Source organism: Ixodes scapularis, unplaced genomic scaffold (genome assembly GCF_016920785.2).
Source record: "Ixodes scapularis isolate PalLabHiFi unplaced genomic scaffold, ASM1692078v2 PGA_scaffold6__148_contigs__length_123643588, whole genome shotgun sequence".
Taxonomy (NCBI): domain Eukaryota; kingdom Metazoa; phylum Arthropoda; class Arachnida; order Ixodida; family Ixodidae; genus Ixodes; species Ixodes scapularis.
The window spans coordinates 57,985,361-57,997,959 of record NW_024609881.1 but is presented as its reverse complement, the minus strand read 5'-3'; the positions used below and the strand labels follow the sequence as shown (position 1 = coordinate 57,997,959).

At 45.8% G+C, this 12,599-nt stretch overlaps 1 pseudogene; it reads right to left on the bottom strand.

Annotated features, from left to right (window-relative positions):
- Positions 1-2,075: 2,075 nt before the first annotated feature.
- Positions 2,076-2,696, bottom strand: LOC120848636 (annotated as a pseudogene).
- Positions 2,697-12,599: the final 9,903 nt, after the last annotated feature.

Sequence of the window (12,599 nt, the reverse complement as noted above, 5' to 3'; positions counted from 1 at the left end):
TCAAACCTAGAAAGTTCGACCAAAAATTCTGGTTCGACAAAAGTTCGCGACACCCCTATCCGTAACAAAGCGAGGAGAATCGGGGCTTTGGATTGGCTTGACCGAATATCCGCCTGGGATTGTTTGAAGCAGTTTACAGGAGCACATCTAGATGGCGCTACAAGTCTTTACGGTTTAGGGTTCCTCAATGCGCGCGCGCTCCGCTGGAGGGTGAGGACAACTGCGTCGTCTGCTACGACGGCCGCCATTACGGCGCCCACCCCGACGGACGGCTTGCGTAGAGCGTGAAGCCGCTTGCGGCGGGGGCAATATTCACAAAGGAGCGCACATTCACAAGCTTGTTTTAAGGATTTTAAACAAAAAGTAATGTTGCTGCTGAAATGTTTATTACGAAAGCAAGAACAGAACCGAAAGGTTGCGAAAAGTTATGCACAGCGTCGCTTGTAAAGGAACTACGATTTTTTTTTTAACTACTCGCGAGTTAGCGCTGAAACTCCTGTTCATGTTGCACTTCAGTTGTTTTTTTTTTTTTAGCTCCACACTATGATCAAAAATATTTTAATATGCAACATGACAAACCTTAGCCTTCAAACATTAGGCTAGAAAGGTCATGTTGACGAAGACAACGAATCACTGTGTTGGCAAAGGACACGAGTTATATGAGTCCTCGTATTGCCAGCGTGAAGCTGTTGGGACTGATGCGCACGGCCGCTGACACAACCACAAATAGCATCTAAACGATGCGTTCAACCCATTCAGTACTCAAGGTACCATTTGTACTTTGATGCGGATCTGTGAACAAACTATTATTATTAATATTATTATTACTCCACAGTCCCCGTCGGAATTAGCAACATTTTTTTTTTTTTTTATTTTTATTCTGAAAGTTTGGTGTATGTATTCGCGGAGATGTATATAAACATGCTAAGCAAAAATGCTCATGCAGGGCATTTTGCGCGCAGATTGTGCAGTTTGCTTCTTAAGTAAAAAATACTGCCGTGCAGAGCTGTCCGATGAGTGCTTGGTGTCAGGCTCAAACCCCAAAGGGAATATTTTTGTATGTCTGTCTATGCCACGATTCCAAGATTAAATTGTGTAGGCATATAGTAATTAGTGATTATTTTGTTATTGATTATTTCTAGGGCTGGGCAATTGATCGATTAACCTACCGATTAATGCTATAATCGCGATTAATTTGTTTAACCGGTTAACCGGTAAAATTTTGAGGAACGAAAATTTTGGATGAAATATTAACTTAAGGTAAACTGCAAGGGGGACATTTGTAACTTCATACAAGTGCAGAAGGTTTTCACATGTCCCAGCGATTTCAACGACGTGCGAGTGTCCGTTTAGCGCAGCAGAGACTAATGTGAGCAATCAAAGGGAGCCGCCCATCTCGGAGAATATCAACGAACAATTTGTCTCATGGAACTGAAGTAGAAATCTGTGAGTTTGAGTGCTTCTGAACTGTTCTCAACTGTACATCTAAGTTGATTCATAATTGAAATTATTGCGTCGTTTACCAGATATTCAGCAAAAAAGAAAAAAAGATGAAAGTTTTATTTTTAAGCAGTATGGAAATGCATGCATGGGAATGAACGAGACCAATTAATTAATCGATTAAAGGGTGGTGATTAATCGGGTTACATTTTTTAACCCACGCCCGGCACTAATTATTACGATTCATTTGACGATTCTAAACAATGGCTCATGTGAACTATACTCTATATGTATAATTATCCCGTGTGACTGTTTCAGTGAAACGTAAAGCTCTCTTACGAGATGTGCTTTTAAGAAGTGCGAAAATATGGGTACACTCGCTTCAGGCAAAAGCAAAGCACAATGCTACAAATCACTTGGAACAGATTTTATTGAAACAATGCGATTTGTTGCGAGCGAACCACACCAGTTCTAGCGTCAACTTTGCGGTTAAAATAAACTTATAATTGGTATCTACATGCGAGGTTTCAGCGGGAATGGTCGCGCAAGCAACAGCGAGTTAAGTTCACAGAGAAAAAACAAAGAGCTTACAAGGGCACAATTCTGAACTATAACACTGGCCTAGTGTTGATCTTTTACGAAAGATTGACACCGGCGAAAGTTTTGCTTCCATAACTGTTCGAACTACCTGCTGGAAACTGTCGGAGGTGGATTCGTAACCTCAGCCTCGCATACCTTTCGGTAAGCATGCTGTATATAGCCTACTTGTGATCTGTGCAGACTTCCAGGCGTGATCGGTATACCTTGCTTAGGTAAGCCGTTATTGAACGAACTCCTGATTGTAATTATCTTGTCTGTGCCCCAGGAGTTGATGGCCGTGAAGTGCTCCTCGTAGTCTTTCAGAGTTTTCATAACTCCGGCGCTTGGATAAATGAGATTCTCTCCATCGCAAACATACTCCTTCAGTGCAGTCAATGAAGCATACTCACTAGTGGCAGTTCCGAGGATACCCTCCTTACATTCTGCGCACTACACGGATTTCAGCATTCCTTTCAAGATAAATCCCCCAAGGTAAAAGAGAGTCTGACACTCTTTTCATGACAGCTCTCCAAGAAACAAAATCTCCAAATCATCTATTTCTTCAATTTCAATCTCGACCCACTGCTCGACACACAGGCCGGTCGTGGGTGACGTAATGGCCGCCGCGGCCGCGCCGACGCTCCAGAGGCGGCACTTGCCCTTTCAAAGGCTGACATCACCCTGCGAGAGGGCGCGCGCATCGAGGAACCCTATTACGGTTTGAAGCAGTTTACAGGAGCACATATAGATGGCGCTACAAGTCTTTACGTATGCGTTCTTCTTCCGCTGTATTAAAAGTGCGTCTTGGACCAATGCTTCGACGCGCTCCGTGACGTTCCGTCGACGCAACGTTAACGCTAACGTAGGGGGCTTGCGTTTTCCCCTATACGTATATTACTAAAACTCTCTATTAGGGGGCGTTAAACTGAAGCTCAGAGCCGAGCGAAATCACATAAGCTTTTCGCCGTAGTTCCTTCGGCTGCCACTCGCGGCTGCAGGCGAGAGAGAAAGATGGACCTTTGCTTTGCGATTATGCCGCGAAATCGCAACACTTTTTAATGAAGATTTCTTTTTATCCTCCGGGACACAATAAACAACGTAAAAATGCCAAGATGCAAATTCTTTTTATCTTAAAATCCTTGCGCCCCCCCCCCCCCCCCCCCCCTCTTTAATTTTGCGGAAAGTTTGCCTACTGATGCATTTGTAATTTTTTGTTCAATTTCTAGAGCAGTGATTTTGGTTATCTTATCATGCTACTTTGAGATGCCTCAATCCGTTGAAGAATGTCTAGAATGCTGGCTATCTGCTGGCTATCGGCGAAGATACCAGGATGCGATTCGACGTCCTCCGGCATTTCCAAAAGCAGTTGTGAGAGAGATGCAATGTGGTAAAAAGAAATACTACGGCGGCACAGCCACCTCCAGGCCACCTCTAGCAAGAGCGCACTTCGTCGTTAGGGCACGACACTGCAGACAAGCAGGGATTACTTCTGCGAAAACACCGAACACTGAGAAAGTAACCAACCTGTCTGAACAGACGGGTATACGCGTCATTGTGTGAACGGCTGTGCCGCGCCCCAACTGGCTCGTCGACGGGTGGTGCTTTTGTAGACACCCTTCGAGGTTCGTTCCAGGTTAGCGCTTGTTTGCCGTCAGATCTGCGCTCGGCTACGATGGAAAACGGCGAGGATTATGAGGAGCTGCTACTCACATCGGTGATGATTTTCACAGTGCAACAAAAACAGAGACAACAGCGTAGAAGACGTTGGTGGTGAGGCCATTCCTCTGCGACTGGGCAACACCTTGTCGTTTCGTGACTGATTTGCGGGCGCACCATGAGGTCTACGTGCCGCTTATCCTAAAGCACACGACGGCTTTTCACCACGTCGAGGAAAAGCTCCAGGCTAAAAGAGGACTTGGAAGTGGGCTGCGACTTCACCGACAGTTTCTTGGCGCGTACTGGTTGTGGCGTCTCCTTGCGCGGGATACCGCTTCCTTCAGCTCCCTTCGTTCTCCCCTGGTTGTGCCTTCCGGAAAACGACCTACGTCGTGGCTTGTCGCTCGCTGATTGGCTCAGAGAGCGCGCGTCGAGGGAAACGCGCGCTCTTCGAACATTCCTCGGAGACGTAAAATTCCGGTAGATACAAAAACAACCAAAACACGCGCCCCGAAACTCGCGTTTCGCCTCTGTGGGGAAATGGGCCTTTAGTTGCCCTCCCCCGCTCCCCGATATAGGATGTTAAATATTCCGAAAGGGAAGCGAAGTCCGGTTCGACAGTTGTCTCCGTGTTGTCCCCGTGCTGTGGCCGAAACGTGCATGGTTGACATTTTGACAATACGAAGCGCAAGTTCGTCTGCTTCTTGCCCAGGGGTTCCGATGATGTCAAAACGCAGAGCTCTTATTGGCTGACTGAAAAACATAGTGGGTAGAGCTGAAGGCATCTAGCATTGAAGTCTGCGCACTAGCCTTTCAATCAGAGCCAATCAGAGCTCTGCGTCGTTCTGACGTCACCGCAACCCCTGCGCAAGAAGCAGACGACATGCTCTCCACATAGACGCTAGAATTTCGTTACTTGTTACACATTTCATTGAGCTTGTCGTTCACATGTCTTCTTTATATTTCTAGCCATGCCGTCACGAGTAGAGACGTGCACAAAGGTATAGTCAAACTTCTGACACTCGTGCACAAAAGACACGTGGTAGGCACTGCAGCCGTTATGACAGATGTACCTGCGGACACGCTTGAAGCATCTTCGAAGCACGTGTTGTTTCATACATATGTGCATGTTTGCAGAAGATTTTTGTACGACAAATTGGACCGTCATTCAAGGAAGAAAGACGCCCGTGTCTCCAGACTGTCTTCAGTATGATGTGTTAGCAGTGGGAGGGCGGCCTAGCAGTGAGCCACGGAAACACCTCGTCGTCAATACCCATAAAATCCCAAGGGGATACAATATTTCTTGATAATCATTTTTGTATGATATACAAGCTGCTTTGTCAAAGCAGACGTGTTTCAAAGTAATCCGTGTAATTTTTTTTTTTTTTTTTGTCAACGTGTGGATTATGTTTTGGGCTACAGCGCTGTTTACAAACGAGTCGCCTTTTGGCCACACCAGGCGTCGACACAGCGCGCCAGATTCGCGGAAAGTGCAGCAACTGCGCATGCGCCGTGCCGACAGCAGCGCCACCATAACGGCGCGTGACGTGAAGCCACGGATTAATGTAAACACAACAAAAAAAACAAAAAAAGGCCCGTAAAAAAAGGGAGCACACTGAACCCACGATGTAATGCCCGAATTGATAGATACCCGAGTCCCACTAGAGCGACAAACAAAAACAGAGGACAGCGACGAACCTCAAATAAGAGTCGTTCGCGAATTGATAGGCTTTGTAGAAGAAAGGAGGCTCTGCTCAAACACGAGCATCATGCACGCGAGGGTATCTTTGGCAGGCTTGCAGTCACTCGTGCTTACTTCACGAGCGCCGAACGACTAAATGCCTGCCAAAGGCACCATCGCGAGCATGCTGCATGTGTTGGAGGCTTGTCCGTACCGTTTAATTGTTTCTGTTTGTCGCTATGGTGAGACTCTGGCATGAGAGTAATGGGTTTGTATCGCAGCTGAGAAGGACCAATCGAGTTTTACGAGTGAGGAAAGAAATGCCACATCGCATCTCAAACCCAGTTCTCCGGGTTTCTTTCAGTATACACCCGCACCACGTCGATGTTCCCTATGGTTGCTGGGGAACACTGTACGCGAGTGAACATAGCAGCTGCTCGTCGCTATACCGTACAACCAACGCCTCCAGTGCGGAGCGCAAGTTCGCCTGCTTCTTTCCCAGGAGTTGTGCTGACGTCAGAAGAACGAGCTCTGATTGGCTCTGATGGAAGAATAGTGGTTAGACCTCATGGCAGCTTGCTTTGGGGTCTACCCACTATTCTTTCAATCGAAACCAATCAGAGCTCGGCGTCCTTCTGATGTCACCGCAACTCCTGCGCGGGGATTGGACGCAAGCGTCGCGTCAGTGTTCGGCTCGGCTGCACGCGTACAACCAGCGAGGAGCCAAATCTGAGCCGAACGCTGATGCCGACCTCGTGTCCAATCCCCGCGCTTGCCTCCTCCTTTTCGGGTGACGTAAAGCATCCTTCCGGCCTTTTGCTATCCGTACGTGCGTTTTCCTCTTAGGCCCGACCGCAACCGACGTGTACGATCCCGGCGGAGCCAATCGAACAGCAACGAAAAGTGCACCGTCACGGCGCTGGTCGTCTTTGTGCGCAATGTGGAGAGGAAGTCGTCTGCTTCTTGCGCAGGGGTAGCGGTGACATCAGAACGACGCCGAGTTCCGATTAGCTTTGGTTAGAGGATAGTGGGCAGACCACAATGCTATAGATGCCTCGAGATCTACCCGCTAGTCGTCTTTAATCAGTCAATAAAAGCTCGGCGTTGTGGCATCATCGCAACCCATGTTCAAGAAGCAGACGAACTTACGCTCAGCATTGCTATCACGCGTAAGCAAATCAGGCGCACACACACACGCACGCACGCACACGCACACACCACAAAATCGCAGGATCTCGGCGCATTCAGTGTGCGCGATTGGTTTTACTCGGCGATAGGAAACGCACAAAGACGAATAGCGCATGACGGCGCACTTTTTAGTGCAATTCGATTGGCTCCATCGGATTCTTAGCATCAGCTGCGGTCCGACTGCATGCGCGGGCAACCGAGGCTGGGCGATATCACCGATTTCTTTTTATTTATTTTTTATTTTCTTTACACGGATGACGAACGCGGACCATATAAGACGGTTACAACGTCGTTATATGGCGTAGATTAGGAATCCAAGGTCTACTTTCTTTTGTGTTGTTTCGGGGAAGCCCAGATAATAAAACTGACGAATGTTTTCCGGTTGCCCTCGAAAACACTATCCTTTAGAGCGCGTATTACTCGCGTGTATTCGCCCCAGTTGTCCGCGGAGAATGATAGATCGGATTGTACGTTTTTAGCTTTTAGTTTTTACGGATTGCACGTGCGCCAGTCTTTACGACCAACGGAAATAGGAAACAAGAGCCACGTATTATGCCAGTACGTACCTTGCACTGACGTCGCATAAGCTGCTATTGCGGTGGCCTAGTTGCTGATCGCGTGCCTATTGCAACATACAAGCTAAAATAAATTTACGCCCTCAAGGGTGTAAAAACACTGTTGTAGAGATTTGCACCCATCGCTACACCCTTTCAGCGCCCTTATTTCGACCTAATACACCTTTTCGGTCGTAAAATAGGATGTTGTCCGATTGAATGCCTTTGATTTTTAGAGGGTGTAAAAACTGTGCCACAAATGGGGTCAGGCGGGCGACCACTGTTTTTGAAGGGTCTTCGCCGTACTGGCCGTACTTACGCCAGATTTAGCCCAGTTTGTTTTAGCGATGGCCTCAAATGATCGTTGCCTGTACCAACGATTTCTACTTGGAGATACGTTCTTTGAACTTAGATAGAGTATGCAGTATGCATTACGCGAAATGTTGTCGAGAACAAAGTGACACACGCCTCACCTTTGTAACTGCGGAGGCGGGCACCTGCGAAAGAGTTTATTTGAACTGTCGATTGCGGTGCAGTCACTAGGTAATTATCCTTCTGCCGTGCGCCGTTCATTTCGTCTGTATTTCTTGTTTTTGTACATGTGAGAACTGTATCCCTAGTGAAAAAAGTAATTTGTATGAGAAATTTCTTGTGTCCAATAAACACACATGAATCATACAAGGTATATAAGAACATATAAGAACCACATAAGAACTATATAAGAATTATATGAGATATATAAGAACAATATAAGAAACTTATAAGAAACTGCTCACACGTTTCTTATATGGTGCTTGTATGTTCTTATATATCGTATATAGTTCTTATATAGCTCTTATATCGTTCTTATATGGTTCTTATATGTTCTTATATATCTTGTATGATTCATATGTGTTAATTGGACACAGAAAGTTCTCATACAAATGAGAACTTTCAATAGGGATGTGGCGTTTGTTGCTTCTAGACTGTCGTGCTCCTAATAAATATCCCTAGGATTATGCTAAGTCTGTTATCATTCCATTTACCGGGCATTCACCAGCATCCTAAAGGTGTTGCTGTAACACCCTTGGGGTTTTAGCCCTGGGACAGACACTAAAGTTGTTTCCGATATTGTTTATTAATGGCCATACATCAGCCTATCGGCTCTAAGCATTTTATGTATCCAAGATTAGATTGATCCTTCTGATTTCCGCATTCAAAATTGGGTCAAATATCGAGATACGCCGGTTTTTTTCTGCCATTCGGCGCAGAAACCAGTGGGCGCCATCGGACGTGCGACAGCCAATTGCGAGTGGTCACTTCCCGCGCGCGAATCACACGCTTTCAAAAATCAGTCCGCCATTGGTCGGCTTTTTTTGAAGCACGAAACGCGATCGCTCGCTATTGGCTTTCGCACGTTCAGCAACACCCTCTGGTTTCTGCGCCGAGAGAAGCGGGCATGTCGCGATCTTTCATCCCGTTTTTAATAGGGAAATCGGACGAATATCAATCCAACCTTGGGTTTATAGAATGCTTAGACCCCTGGATCATAAATAGACGATATCATATAGACCACTTTAGTGCTCTTTCAGAATATAAAACATTCAGTGTCCACATTTCCCACCATTGAATTTGTTCGTTTTCACAAGAGATGCCACGCGTTACAAGCATCTATAAAATTCTATGACAATTCAAGGGAAAGCTCGTTGTTGTTTTCAAGCCAGGGCAGAAGCGTTACGAACTATAGCGTGTATACAAAGCGAAATGTCCAGATGTGTCGAGCATGTGGGGACGAAAAAGTGCGGTTTCCCAAGGAACTACCGACTTGGAAAAGGCTTTTTCCTTCAAAGGCAGCGATAAAAACAATATAATGTACGCTAGGTTCAACTGAGTGTCTATGGGACGTTCGGTTTCGAATTGAAGCAGACAGCAACCAGTCCACTGTGCCGTTATATAGGAAGACGCGCGTGCATTTTTTTCTCTTCGCCGGAGAATAAGAGCAATTACACGCAGCGAAAAGTATTGTTGCTGTTGAAAACATCTTTTATTTTATGAAAAGACCCCTTCTTTTCATAAATATAGGGGGACTGGAAAGAGATAGCAGATCTTGATCGAGGAATCAGTTCTGGCTGGGTGCCCCTAGTCCGGGGCTCCAATCGCGGATAGCTCCAGCGGAGGGCCGCGTTCCAGCTGTCTCTCGTTGGGTTCGGAATCGGATCTAAACCTTTAATGTGCTTGCACACCCACATCAAGTGGTACAGGTCCCCCCTTTCCATCCAACAAAGGAGCAAGTTGCTGAAGGATGGAGTTGGAGGTACCATTGATGGAGCTTCATTGGCGTCTTCGTGGTTTCTGTCAATAACTTTATGAACATTAAAAAGTGCGATTGGTTTAATTACATTTTTATTAGTGAGCTATGTTTAATTTTTCAGCATTCCGAGTCCTGTCCCTCAGCAAGTCTAGTGACAAGTGACGAACCTAAGCAAGAATAACATTTGAAAGAAACGTAAGGCTTGTTCAAGGACTGTAATATTGATAATGTGGGAGATTTATATCCCACTAAAATGACCTCCATTCGCGAGTGGTTAAAGCGCGTGAACAGTAAAAGTACGTGCAATATAAAAGCTATTTCTCTTTTTATTCTTGTGCTGAATTTATCGGGCAACAAAAGTTTTCTGGTTTTTCCTCAATTTTTTTAATTTTCGAGCATGCAGATTTGATGTTTCGGGCGCTAGAACGAACTTACCTTTGCACCCCTACATGACTATAGAAAATAAAACTAACGTTATTTATTGTAAATCACGCTCATTACTTGACTTTAACTTTATTTTGATCGTATACAGGCATAAGTAGATACCGATACAGAGTTAGCGCGTGGTTCTTGACGTCTCCCTTTTATTTTTGGGATTGTCTCGATTAATTTGGCACGTAAACCCCCTGCAGAAAAGCGCCGATGCCGTGTTCGTGCTAACAATGTTGTGCAGCTTACATAAATGCGTGTACGAAGTTGTTTTTGCACAGTGTTTAAAGTCATTAACTTGAAGGAAAAAGAAAAAAGTAACATGAATATTTTTATCTACATGACTGAGAAATGTTCCAAGCTATCAATTTCAAAAGAATTCTTCGAAATATAATGCAGCCACGTTTCACAATAGATATGCATTACCGGAAGTCAGTTTTAGAGTGGTTGCCGTCTGCTTCAAGTTGAAACTACCTGAAACCGCAAACTGGCGCCATTTGAACCTCTAGCGTACATTATAATCGCTCAATGTTATAGAATCACCCAATTACAAACTGCTCATCTACTCAATACACCAATTTCGGTGGACCATATTTTTTCTGTCGAAGGCTGGGTTCCAGGATCCTTTTGTGGAAAAGTTGTAGAAACAAACGGTGTCTTTAACAAGGAAAAGGGGGGGGGGGGGGGGGGGGGGGGGGCGGACGGAAATTAAAGGGTAGTTTAATCCAAACCGCAAAACAAATCCGGAAACCGGAAGCCCTTTTTTTATCACTTCCGGAGCATGTTGCGGCTGAAAGTGTGCTGCTGTGTTTGTGCAACGCAGCTAGCGTACTGGCGACGGGCGGAGGGAGGGGAGGGGGGGAGGTCGAGGGTTTTAGGGCATTGTTTGTTGCGCTAGTCAGACTGGAAAAGGGAAACCGCAGTGTAGAGGAGAAACATCCTTCTGTGAGATTTTTTTAGGGACTCCGAGGGGGGGAATATAACAAAAATGACGGCTTCTTAACCATCCTTTTGTCCTTTCGTAAGGTTCCCGAAATATCCTAATAGTAAAACGTTCATTCGACGCCGCGTTTTGATCGCCGTTGCACGGAAGCTTTGTGATTATCGACAACATTCGAACAGAGCAAGGCAGGGTATGAACCTGACTTTGGTGCGCGGTGGGACGCTCAAGCAGAACAGGATCCCGATTAATGTTTCGTTTCCGAAGCTAAATCGGGGTGTATACAAGTATGAGACGTTGGTTGACGCTCGCTTCGGCCGACAAAACCTTGATCGCCAAGCGCGGCCGACTTCCCGTGTGTATACAAATATATTTTAGGCAAGTTCGTAATGAAGTGCAGAACAAAAGTATGACTATAAAAGTATCGTAACCGGTGGCCTAGATTCACCGAGCTCCATATTTAACGTGTGATAACAATGAATTTTTTTTTATGACAGTAGCAGTTTTTGCACCGCCTTGCGAAGAGCTCGATCGCTTTGGATTGCTTCGAGCGGCAGCGCTGATGTCTTCGACCTTTGCGAGACTTCTTCAATACCGGCGTCAAATAAAACGTCCTGCTCGGCGTCGTCTGCTTTCATTTTATTCGAAAACCGTCCGCAACAAAGGAGGAGACGGATACTACGTAAAAACGACTAAAAAACCGCGTTCTTTTTTTTCTTTTTTTTTTTTTTTGCGTTTAGTAGGCGCTTTGAGAACTACTCGAGTTACTCCGTTCGGAGCTGAGGCACAGCCACTACTGAACGCGCCCATTGTGTTCGCGCGCCCCGAGTAAGTTTTTGTTTTGACGAAATGAGTTTTTAACCCGCCATAGACAGCGGGCTTCCCATATCGAGACACACAGTATCTTTGATGACTTTTGCAACTTTCATCGCGGTTATCACAGGTTGCGGGTTCGGGATGTTCGGCACCGCAATGCAGACGAATCAGAGTTGATTCGCTGGAAATACGCGAATACCAAACATGTACCTAACGCGTTACTAGTAACGAGTTACTTCTACCTGGTTACTTTTTTTGGTAACGAGAAACGTATTTAGTTACTTTTTTTTTTAGAAAAGGAACGAGTAATGTTATAGTTACTTGAAAAGCCGAGTAACGAGTAACGGTATAGTTACTTTTTTTGAGAAAAGGAACGAGTAATGCTTTTAGTTACTTTTAAGGCCGAGCAACGAGTAACGGTATTTCGTTACTTTTGATGGGTAACGTGTACAGCACCTTTTATAGAGCCTTCTTTTAATTCTAACCTCAGTATGCATCTGTTGCGACAACGGCAGGTGGGCAACCCGAAAAACAACTAAAGAGTATGGCGGTATAGCAACGTTTATTGCTGAACACGTCAGCCGAGCTCTACAGCTGGGAATGTCCTTCACCCAGACAACAGAATAAATTCCCGTTCACACTCTTACAACCGAGTACGACCGAGAGAGACGAGACTTGTTACCTATACGCCTCGCAAGTGGGCTCATTTTCGTCTTCTGCGCATGAAAAAGGAAGTAGAGGTGACGTCAGAACGCCGAGCCCTGATTGGCTGATCGCGACCCCCCTATCTGAGTGTCGTCTGCTCCTTTGCAACGTCGTCTGCTCGCAACGTTGTCTGCGTCTGTCTTACCTTTCCTGCGACTTTCGGAAATTACGAGCGAGCTCGACTTCGCCTTTCAGAAAGGGCAGACGAAATAACTCGAGCGGTACGTTGTTTTTGTCTAACAACTAGCAGACTCGCATCAAGGAGGGAAGTCAAAGGACTCACTGGCGAGGTGTCCCGAGGCGCCGAGGTTTGTTTGAAGA